The sequence below is a fragment of the Taudactylus pleione genome, unplaced genomic scaffold (genome assembly GCF_031769625.1).
Source record: "Taudactylus pleione unplaced genomic scaffold, aTauple2 ptg001666l, whole genome shotgun sequence".
Classification (NCBI taxonomy): domain Eukaryota; kingdom Metazoa; phylum Chordata; class Amphibia; order Anura; family Myobatrachidae; genus Taudactylus; species Taudactylus pleione.
This window is the reverse complement of record NW_028286063.1, coordinates 105,001-112,500: the sequence shown is the minus strand read 5'-3', so window position 1 is coordinate 112,500 and position 7,500 is coordinate 105,001. Positions and strand designations below refer to the sequence as shown.

The 7,500-nt window shown below is 37.6% G+C and overlaps 3 non-coding genes and 29 pseudogenes across 3 annotated transcripts; all 32 read right to left on the bottom strand.

Annotated features, from left to right (window-relative positions):
* Nucleotides 1–103: 103 nt before the first annotated feature.
* On the bottom strand, nt 104–222 carry LOC148440038 (5S ribosomal RNA; annotated as a pseudogene).
* A 116-nt stretch (nt 223–338) lies between these two features.
* LOC148440037 (5S ribosomal RNA) lies at nt 339–457 on the bottom strand (annotated as a pseudogene).
* Nucleotides 458–573: 116 nt separating this feature from the next.
* LOC148440036 (5S ribosomal RNA) lies at nt 574–692 on the bottom strand (annotated as a pseudogene).
* Nucleotides 693–808: 116 nt separating this feature from the next.
* On the bottom strand, nt 809–927 carry LOC148440035 (5S ribosomal RNA; annotated as a pseudogene).
* A 116-nt stretch (nt 928–1,043) lies between these two features.
* On the bottom strand, nt 1,044–1,162 carry LOC148440034 (5S ribosomal RNA; annotated as a pseudogene).
* Nucleotides 1,163–1,278: 116 nt separating this feature from the next.
* Nucleotides 1,279–1,398, bottom strand: LOC148440033 (5S ribosomal RNA; annotated as a pseudogene).
* Nucleotides 1,399–1,514: 116 nt separating this feature from the next.
* On the bottom strand, nt 1,515–1,633 carry LOC148440032 (5S ribosomal RNA; annotated as a pseudogene).
* Nucleotides 1,634–1,748: 115 nt separating this feature from the next.
* On the bottom strand, nt 1,749–1,867 carry LOC148440031 (5S ribosomal RNA; annotated as a pseudogene).
* A 115-nt stretch (nt 1,868–1,982) lies between these two features.
* Nucleotides 1,983–2,101, bottom strand: LOC148440030 (5S ribosomal RNA; annotated as a pseudogene).
* A 116-nt stretch (nt 2,102–2,217) lies between these two features.
* On the bottom strand, nt 2,218–2,336 carry LOC148440029 (5S ribosomal RNA). The gene has a single exon (XR_015876118.1). It is a non-coding gene; the product is annotated as a 5S ribosomal RNA (ribosomal RNA).
* Nucleotides 2,337–2,451: 115 nt separating this feature from the next.
* On the bottom strand, nt 2,452–2,570 carry LOC148440028 (5S ribosomal RNA; annotated as a pseudogene).
* A 116-nt stretch (nt 2,571–2,686) lies between these two features.
* On the bottom strand, nt 2,687–2,805 carry LOC148440027 (5S ribosomal RNA; annotated as a pseudogene).
* A 116-nt stretch (nt 2,806–2,921) lies between these two features.
* On the bottom strand, nt 2,922–3,040 carry LOC148440026 (5S ribosomal RNA; annotated as a pseudogene).
* Nucleotides 3,041–3,156: 116 nt separating this feature from the next.
* On the bottom strand, nt 3,157–3,276 carry LOC148440025 (5S ribosomal RNA; annotated as a pseudogene).
* Nucleotides 3,277–3,392: 116 nt separating this feature from the next.
* LOC148440024 (5S ribosomal RNA) lies at nt 3,393–3,511 on the bottom strand (annotated as a pseudogene).
* Nucleotides 3,512–3,627: 116 nt separating this feature from the next.
* LOC148440023 (5S ribosomal RNA) lies at nt 3,628–3,746 on the bottom strand (annotated as a pseudogene).
* A 115-nt stretch (nt 3,747–3,861) lies between these two features.
* LOC148440022 (5S ribosomal RNA) lies at nt 3,862–3,980 on the bottom strand (annotated as a pseudogene).
* Nucleotides 3,981–4,096: 116 nt separating this feature from the next.
* LOC148440021 (5S ribosomal RNA) lies at nt 4,097–4,215 on the bottom strand (annotated as a pseudogene).
* A 116-nt stretch (nt 4,216–4,331) lies between these two features.
* On the bottom strand, nt 4,332–4,450 carry LOC148440020 (5S ribosomal RNA; annotated as a pseudogene).
* Nucleotides 4,451–4,566: 116 nt separating this feature from the next.
* Nucleotides 4,567–4,685, bottom strand: LOC148440019 (5S ribosomal RNA; annotated as a pseudogene).
* Nucleotides 4,686–4,800: 115 nt separating this feature from the next.
* LOC148440018 (5S ribosomal RNA) lies at nt 4,801–4,919 on the bottom strand. The gene has a single exon (XR_015876025.1). It is a non-coding gene; the product is annotated as a 5S ribosomal RNA (ribosomal RNA).
* Nucleotides 4,920–5,034: 115 nt separating this feature from the next.
* LOC148440017 (5S ribosomal RNA) lies at nt 5,035–5,153 on the bottom strand (annotated as a pseudogene).
* Nucleotides 5,154–5,269: 116 nt separating this feature from the next.
* LOC148440016 (5S ribosomal RNA) lies at nt 5,270–5,388 on the bottom strand (annotated as a pseudogene).
* Nucleotides 5,389–5,504: 116 nt separating this feature from the next.
* On the bottom strand, nt 5,505–5,623 carry LOC148440015 (5S ribosomal RNA). The gene has a single exon (XR_015876013.1). It is a non-coding gene; the product is annotated as a 5S ribosomal RNA (ribosomal RNA).
* Nucleotides 5,624–5,738: 115 nt separating this feature from the next.
* LOC148440014 (5S ribosomal RNA) lies at nt 5,739–5,857 on the bottom strand (annotated as a pseudogene).
* Nucleotides 5,858–5,973: 116 nt separating this feature from the next.
* On the bottom strand, nt 5,974–6,092 carry LOC148440013 (5S ribosomal RNA; annotated as a pseudogene).
* Nucleotides 6,093–6,208: 116 nt separating this feature from the next.
* On the bottom strand, nt 6,209–6,327 carry LOC148440012 (5S ribosomal RNA; annotated as a pseudogene).
* Nucleotides 6,328–6,443: 116 nt separating this feature from the next.
* LOC148440011 (5S ribosomal RNA) lies at nt 6,444–6,562 on the bottom strand (annotated as a pseudogene).
* Nucleotides 6,563–6,678: 116 nt separating this feature from the next.
* Nucleotides 6,679–6,797, bottom strand: LOC148440010 (5S ribosomal RNA; annotated as a pseudogene).
* Nucleotides 6,798–6,913: 116 nt separating this feature from the next.
* On the bottom strand, nt 6,914–7,032 carry LOC148440009 (5S ribosomal RNA; annotated as a pseudogene).
* A 115-nt stretch (nt 7,033–7,147) lies between these two features.
* LOC148440008 (5S ribosomal RNA) lies at nt 7,148–7,266 on the bottom strand (annotated as a pseudogene).
* Nucleotides 7,267–7,383: 117 nt separating this feature from the next.
* The window catches only part of LOC148440007 (5S ribosomal RNA), a 119-nt pseudogene continuing 2 nt past the window's right edge, over nt 7,384–7,500 (bottom strand).

Below are 7,500 nucleotides of genomic sequence, written 5' to 3'. Positions count from 1 at the left end.
AACTTTAGTCCTCTTTTACTTCTTAACTCAAGTAAATTCATTGATAAGTTGAAAAAATTAAATGTAAAATGTAATAGAAAAGAATGTTTTGGCTGTGTAAAATTACCTACAGCACCTGGTATTCCCAGGTGGTCTCCCAACCAAGTACAAACCAGTCCCAACACTGCATAGCTTCCAAGATCAGACGAGATTGGGCATGTCCAGTGTGGTTTGGCTGTAGGTGCTCAAAAGCATTAAATTTAGACTTCTATTACTTCTTAACTCAAGGAAATTCATTGATAAGTTGAAAAAATTAAATGTAAAATGTAATAGAAAAGACTGTTATGGCAGTATATAATTACCTACAGCACTTGGTATTCCTAGGTGGTCACCCATCCAAGTACTAACAAGTCCCAACACTGCATAGCTTCCAAGATCAGACGAGATTGGGCATGTCCAGTATGGTTTGGCTGTAGTTGCTCAAAAACATTAACTTTAGAACTCTATTACTTCTTAACTCAAGTAAATTCATTGATAAGTTGAAAAAATTAAATGTAAAATTTAATAGAAAAGAATGTTATGGCAGTATAAAATTACCTACAGCACCTGGTATTCCCAGGTGGTCTCCCATTCAAGTACTAACCACGCCCAACACTGCATAACTTCGAAGATCAGACGAGATTGGGCATGTCCACTGTGGTTTGGCTATAGGCGCTCAAAAACATTAACTTAAGACCTCTTTTACTTCTTAACTAAAGTAAATTCATTGATAAGTTGAAAAAATGTAATGTAAAATGTAATAGAAAAGAATGTTATGGCTATATAAAATTACCTACAGCACCTGGTATTCCCAGGTGGTCTCCCGTCCAAGTACTAACCAGGCCTAACACTGAATAGCTTCCAAGATCAGACGAGATTGGGCATGTCCAGTGTGGTTTGTCTGTAGGTGCTCAAAAGCATTAACTTTAGACCTCTATTACTTCTTAACTCAAGTAAATTCATTGATAAGTTGAAAAAATTAAATGTAAAATGTAATAGAAAAGACTGTTATGGCAGTATAAAATTACCTACTGCACCTGGTTTTCCCAGGTGGTCTCAAATCCAAGTACTGACCAGGCCCAACACTGCATAGCTACCAAGGTCAGATGAGATTGGGAATGTCCAGTGTGGATTGGCTGTAGGTCCTCAAAAGCATTAACTTTAGACCTTTTTTACTTCTTAACTCAAGGAAATTCATTGATAAGTTGAAAAAATTAAATGTAAAATGTAATAGAAAAGAATGTTATGGCAGTATAAAATTACATACAGCACCTGGTATTCCCACGAGGTCTCCCATCCAAGTACTAACCAGGCCCAACACTGCATAGCTTCCAAGAATCAGACGAGATTGGGAATGTCCAGTGTGGTTTGACTGTAGGTGCTCAAAAGCATTAACTTTAGACCTCTATTACTTCTTAACTCAAGTAAATTCATTGATAAGTTGAAAAAATTAAATGTATAATGTAATAGAAAAGAATGTTATGGCAGTATAAAATTACCTACAGCACCTGGTATCCCCAGGTGGTCTCCCATCCAAGTACTAACCAGGCCCAACACTGCATAGCTTCCAAGATCAGACGAGATTGGGCATGTCTAGTGTGGTTTGGCTGTAGGTGCTCAAAAACATTAACTTTAGACCTCTTTTACTTCTTAAATCAAGTAAATTCATTGATAAGTTGAAAATTTAAATGTAAAATGTAATAGAAAAGACTGTTATGGCAGTATAAAATTACCTACTGCACCTGGTTTTCCCAGGAGGTCTCCCATCCAAGTACTGACCAGGCCCAACAATGCATAGCTACCAAGATCAGACGAGATTGGGCATGTCCAGTGTGGTTTGGCTGTAAGTGCTCAAAAGCATTAACTTTAGACCTCTATTACTTCTTAACTCAAGTAAATTCATTGATAAGTTGAAAATTTAAATGTAAAATGTAATAGAAAAGACTGTTATGGCAGTATAAAATTACCTACTGCACCTGGTTTTCCCAGGAGGTCTCCCATCCAAGTACTGACCAGGCCCAACAATGCATAGCTACCAAGATCAGACGAGATTGGGCATGTCCTGTGTGGATTGGCTGTAGGTGCTCAAAAGCATTAACTTTAGACCTCTATTACTTCTTAACTCAAGGAAATTCATTGATAAGTTGAAAAAATTTAATGTAAAATGTAATAGAAAAGAATGTTATGGCAGTATAAAACTACCTACAGCACCTGGTATTCCCAGGTGGTCTCCCATCCAAGTACTAACCAGGCCCAACACTGCATAGCTTCCAAGATCAGACGAGATTGGGCATGTCCAGTGTGGTTTGGCTATAGGTGATCAAAAAAATTAACTTTAGTCCTCTTTTACTTCTTAACTCAAGTAAATTCATTGATAAGTTGAAAAAATTAATGTAAAATGTAATAGAAAAGAATGTTTTGGCTGTGTAAAATTACCTACAGCACCTGGTATTCCCAGGTGGTCTCCCAACCAAGTACAAACCAGTCCCAAAACTGCATAGCTTCCAAGATCAGATGAGATTGGGCATGTCCAGTGTGGTTTGGCTGTAGGTGCTCAAAAGCATTAAATTTAGACCTCTATTACTTCTTAACTCAAGGAAATTCATTGATAAGTTGAAAAAATTAAATGTAAATTTTAATAGAAAAGAATGTTATAGCAGTATAAAATTACCTACAGCACCTGGTATTCCCAGGTGGTCTCCCATTCAAGTACTAACCACGCCCAACACTGCATAACTTCGAAGATCAGACGAGATTGGGCATGTCCAGTGTGGTTTGGCTATAGGCGCTCAAAAACATTAACTTAAGACCTCTTTTACTTCTTAACTAAAGTAAATTCATTGATAAGTTGAAAAAATGTAATGTAAAATGTAATTGAAAAGAATGTTATGGCTATATAAAATTACCTACAGCACCTGGTATTCCCAGGTGGTCTCCCGTCCAAGTACTAACCAGGCCCAACACTGCATAGCTTCCAAGGTCAGATGAGATTGGGCATGTCCAGTGTGGATTGGCTGTAGGTCCTCAAAAGCATTAACTTTAGACCTCTTTTACTTCTTAACTCAAGGAAATTCATTGATAAGTTGAAAAAATTAAATGTAAAATGTAATAGAAAAGAATGTTATGGCAGTATAAAATTACATACAGCACCTGGTATTCCCACGTGGTCTCCCGTCCAAGTACTAACCAGGCCCAACACTGCATAGCTTCCAAGAATCAGACGAGATTGGGCATGTCCAGTGTGGTTTGACTGTAGGTGCTCAAAAGCATTAACTTTAGACCTCTATTACTTCTTAACTCAAGTAAATTCATTGATAAGTTGAAAAAATTAAATGTATAATGTAATAGAAAAGAATGTTATGGCAGTATAAAATTACCTACAGCAACTGGTATCCCCAGGTGGTCTCCCATCCAAGTACTAACCAGGCCCAACACTGCATAGCTTCCAAGATCAGACGAGATTGGGCATGTCTAGTGTGGTTTGGCTGTAAGTGCTCAAAAACATTAACTTTAGACCTCTTTTACTTCTTAAATCAAGTAAATTCATTGATAAGTTGAAAAAATTAAATGTAAAATGTAATAGAAAAGAATGTATTGGCTGTCTAAAATTACCTACAGCACCTGGTATTCCAAGGTGGTCTCCCATCCAAGTACAAACCAGGCCCAACACTGCATAGCTTCCAAGATCAGACGAGATTGGGCATGTCCAGTGTGGTTTGGCTGTAGGTGCTCAAAAGCATTAACTTTAGACCTCTATTACTTCTTAACTCAAGTAAATTCATTGATAAGTTGAAAATTTAAATGTAAAATGTAATAGAAAAGAATGTTTTGGCTGTCTAAAATTACCTACAGCACCTGGTATTCCCAGGTGGTCTCCCATCCAAGTACAAACCAGGCCCAACACTGCATAGCTTCCAAGATCAGACGAGATTGGGCATGTCCAGTGTGGTTTGGCTGTAGGTGCTCAAAAGCATTAAATTTAGACCTCTATTACTTCTTAACTCAAGTAAATTCATTGTTAAATTGAAAAAATTAAATGTAAAATGTAATAGAAAAGAATGTTCTGGCAGTATAAAATTACCTACAGCTCCTGGTATTCCCAGGTGGTATCCCATCCAAGTACTTACCAGGCCCAACACTGCATAGCTTCCAAGATCAGACGAGATTGGGCATGTCCACTGTGGTTTGGCTGTAGGTGCTCAAAAGCATTAAATTTAGACTGCTTTTACTTCTTAACACAAGTAAATTCATTGATAAGTTGAAAAAATTAATTGTAAAATGTAATAGAAAAGAATGTTATGGCAGTTTAAAATTACCTACAGCACCTGGGATTCCTAGGTAGTCACCCATCCAAGTACTAACCAGTCCCAACACTGCATAACTTCCAAGATCAGACGAGATTGGGCATGTCCAGTGTGGTTTGGCTGTAGGTGCTCAAAAACATTAACTTTAGACCTGTATTACTTCTTAACTCAAGTAAATTAATTGATAAGTTGAAAAAATTAAATGTAAAATGTAATAGAAAAGAATGTTATGGGAGTATAAAATTACGTACTGCACCTGGTTTTCCCAGGTGGTCTCCCATCCAAGTACTGACAAGGCCCACCACTGCATAGCTACCAAGATCAGACGAGATTGGGCATGTCCAGTGTGGTTTGGCTGTAGGTGCTCAAAAACATTAACTTTAGACCTCTTTTACTTCTTAACTCAAGTAAATTCAATGATAAGTTGAAAAATTAAATGTAAAATGTAATAGAAAAGAATGTTATGGCAGTATAAAATTACCTACAGCACCTGGTATTCCCAGGTGGTCTCCCATCCAAGTACTAACCAGGCCCAACACTGCATAGCTTCCAAGATCAGATGAGATTGGGCATGTCCAGTGTGGTTTGGCTGTAGGTGCTCTAAAACATTAACTTTCGACCTCTTTTACTTCTTAACTCAAGTAAATTCAATGATAAGTTGAAAAATTAAATGTAAAATTTAATAGAAAAGAATGTTATGGCAGTATAAAATTACCTACAGCTCCTGGTATTCCCAGGTGGTCTCACATCCAAGTACTAACCAGGCCCAACACTGCATAGCTTCCAAGATCAGACGAGATTGGGCATGTCCAGTGTGGTTTGGCTGTAGGTGCTCAAAAACATTAACTTTAGACCTCTGTTACTTCTTAACTCAAGTAAATTCATTGATAAGTTGAAAAAATTAAATTTAAAATGTAATAGAAAAGAATGTTATGGCAGTATAAAATTACCTACAGCACCTGGTATTCCCAGGTGGTCTCCCATCCAAGTACTAACCAGGCCCAACACTGCAGAGCTTCCAAGATCAGACGAGATTGGGCATGTCCAGTGTGGTTTGGCTGTAGGTGCTCAAAAACATTAACTTTAGACCTCTTTTACTTCTTAACTCAAGTAAATTCATTGATAAGTTGAAAAAATTAAATGTAAAATGTAATAGAAAAGAATGTTATGGCAGTATAAAATTACCTACAGCACCTGGTATTCCCAGGTGGTCTCCCATCCAAGTACTAACCAGGCCCAACACTGCATAGCTTCCAAGATCAGATGAGATTGGGCATGTCCAGTGTGGTTTGGCTGTAGGTGCTCTAAAACATTAACTTTAGACCTCTTTTACTTCTTAACTCAAGTAAATTCAATGATAAGTTGAAAAATTAAATGTAAAATTTAATAGAAAAGAATGTTATGGCAGTATAAAATTACCTACAGCTCCTGGTATTCCCAGGTGGTCTCACATCCAAGTAATAACCAGGCCCAACACTGCATAGCTTCCAAGATCAGACGAGATTGGGCATGTCCAGTGTGGTTTGGCTGTAGGTGCTCAAAAACATTAACTTTAGACCTCTGTTACTTCTTAACTCAAGTAAATTCATTGATAAGTTGAAAAAATTAAATTTAAAATGTAATAGAAAAGAATGTTATGGCAGTATAAAATTACCTACAGCACCTGGTAATCCCAGGTGGTCTCCCATCCAAGTACTAACCAGGCCCAACACTGCCTAGCTTCCAAGTTCAGACAAGATTGGGCATGTCCAGTGTGGTTTGGCTGTAGGTGCTCAAAATCATTAAATTTAGACCTCTATTACTTCTTAACTCAAGTAAATTCATTGTTAAGTTGAAAAAATTAAATGTAAAATGTAATAGAAAAGAATGTTCTGGCAGTATAAAATTACCTACAGCTCCTGGTATTCCCAGGTGGTCTCCCATCCAAGTACTTACCAGGCCCAACACTGCATAGCTTCCAAGATCAGACGAGATTGGGCATGTCCACTGTGGTTTGGCTGTAGGTGCTCAAAAGCTTTAAATTTAGACCTCTTTTACTTCTTAACACAAGTAAATTCATTGATAAGTTGAAAAAATGAAATGTAGAATGTAATAGAAAAGAATGTTTTGGCTGTCTAAAATTACCTACAGCACCTGGTATTCCAAGGTGGTCTCCCATCCAAGTACAAACCAGGCCCAACACTGCATAGCTTCCAAGATCAGACGAGATTGGGCATGTCCAGTGTGGTTTGGCTGTAGGTGCTCAAAATCATTAAATTTAGACCTCTATTACTTCTTAACTCAAGTAAATTCATTGTAAAGTTGAAAAAATTAAATGTAAAATGTAATAGAAAAGAATGTTCTGGCAGTATAAAATTACCTACAGCTCCTGGTATTCCCAGGTGGTCTCCCATCCAAGTACTTACCAGGCCCAACACTGCATAGCTTCCAAGATCAGACGAGATTGGGCATGTCCACTGTGGTTTGGCTGTAGGTGCTCAAAAGCTTTAAATTTAGACCTCTTTTACTTCTTAACACAAGTAAATTCATTGATAAGTTGAAAAAATTAAATGTAAAATGTAATAGAAAAGAATGTTATGGCAGTTTAAAATTACCTACAGCACCTGGGATTCCTAGGTAGTTACCCATCCAAGTACTAACCAGTCCCAACACTGCATAGCTTCCAAGATCAGACGAGATTGGGCATGTCCAGTGTGGTTTGGCTGAAGGTGCTCAAAAACATTAACTTTAGACCTCTTTTACTTCTTAACTCAAGTAAATTCAATGATAAGTTGAAAAATGAAATGTAAAATGTAATAGAAAAGAATGTTATGGCAGTATAAAATTACCTACAGCACCTGGAATTCCCAGGTGGTCGCCCATCTAAGTACTAACCAGGCCCAACACTGCATAGCTTCCAAGATCAGACGAGATTGGGCATGTCCAGTGTGGTTTGGCTGTAGGTACTCAAAAACATTAACTTTAGACCTCTTTTACTTCTTAACTCAAGTAAATTCATTGATAAGTTGAAAAAATCAAATGTAAAATGTAATAAAAAAGAATGATTTTGGCTGTCTAAAATTACCTACAGCACCTGGTATTCCCAGGTGGTCTCCCATCCAAGTACAAACCAGGCCCAACACTGCATAGCTTCCAAGATCAGACGAGATTGGGCATGTCCAGTGTGGTTTGACTGTAG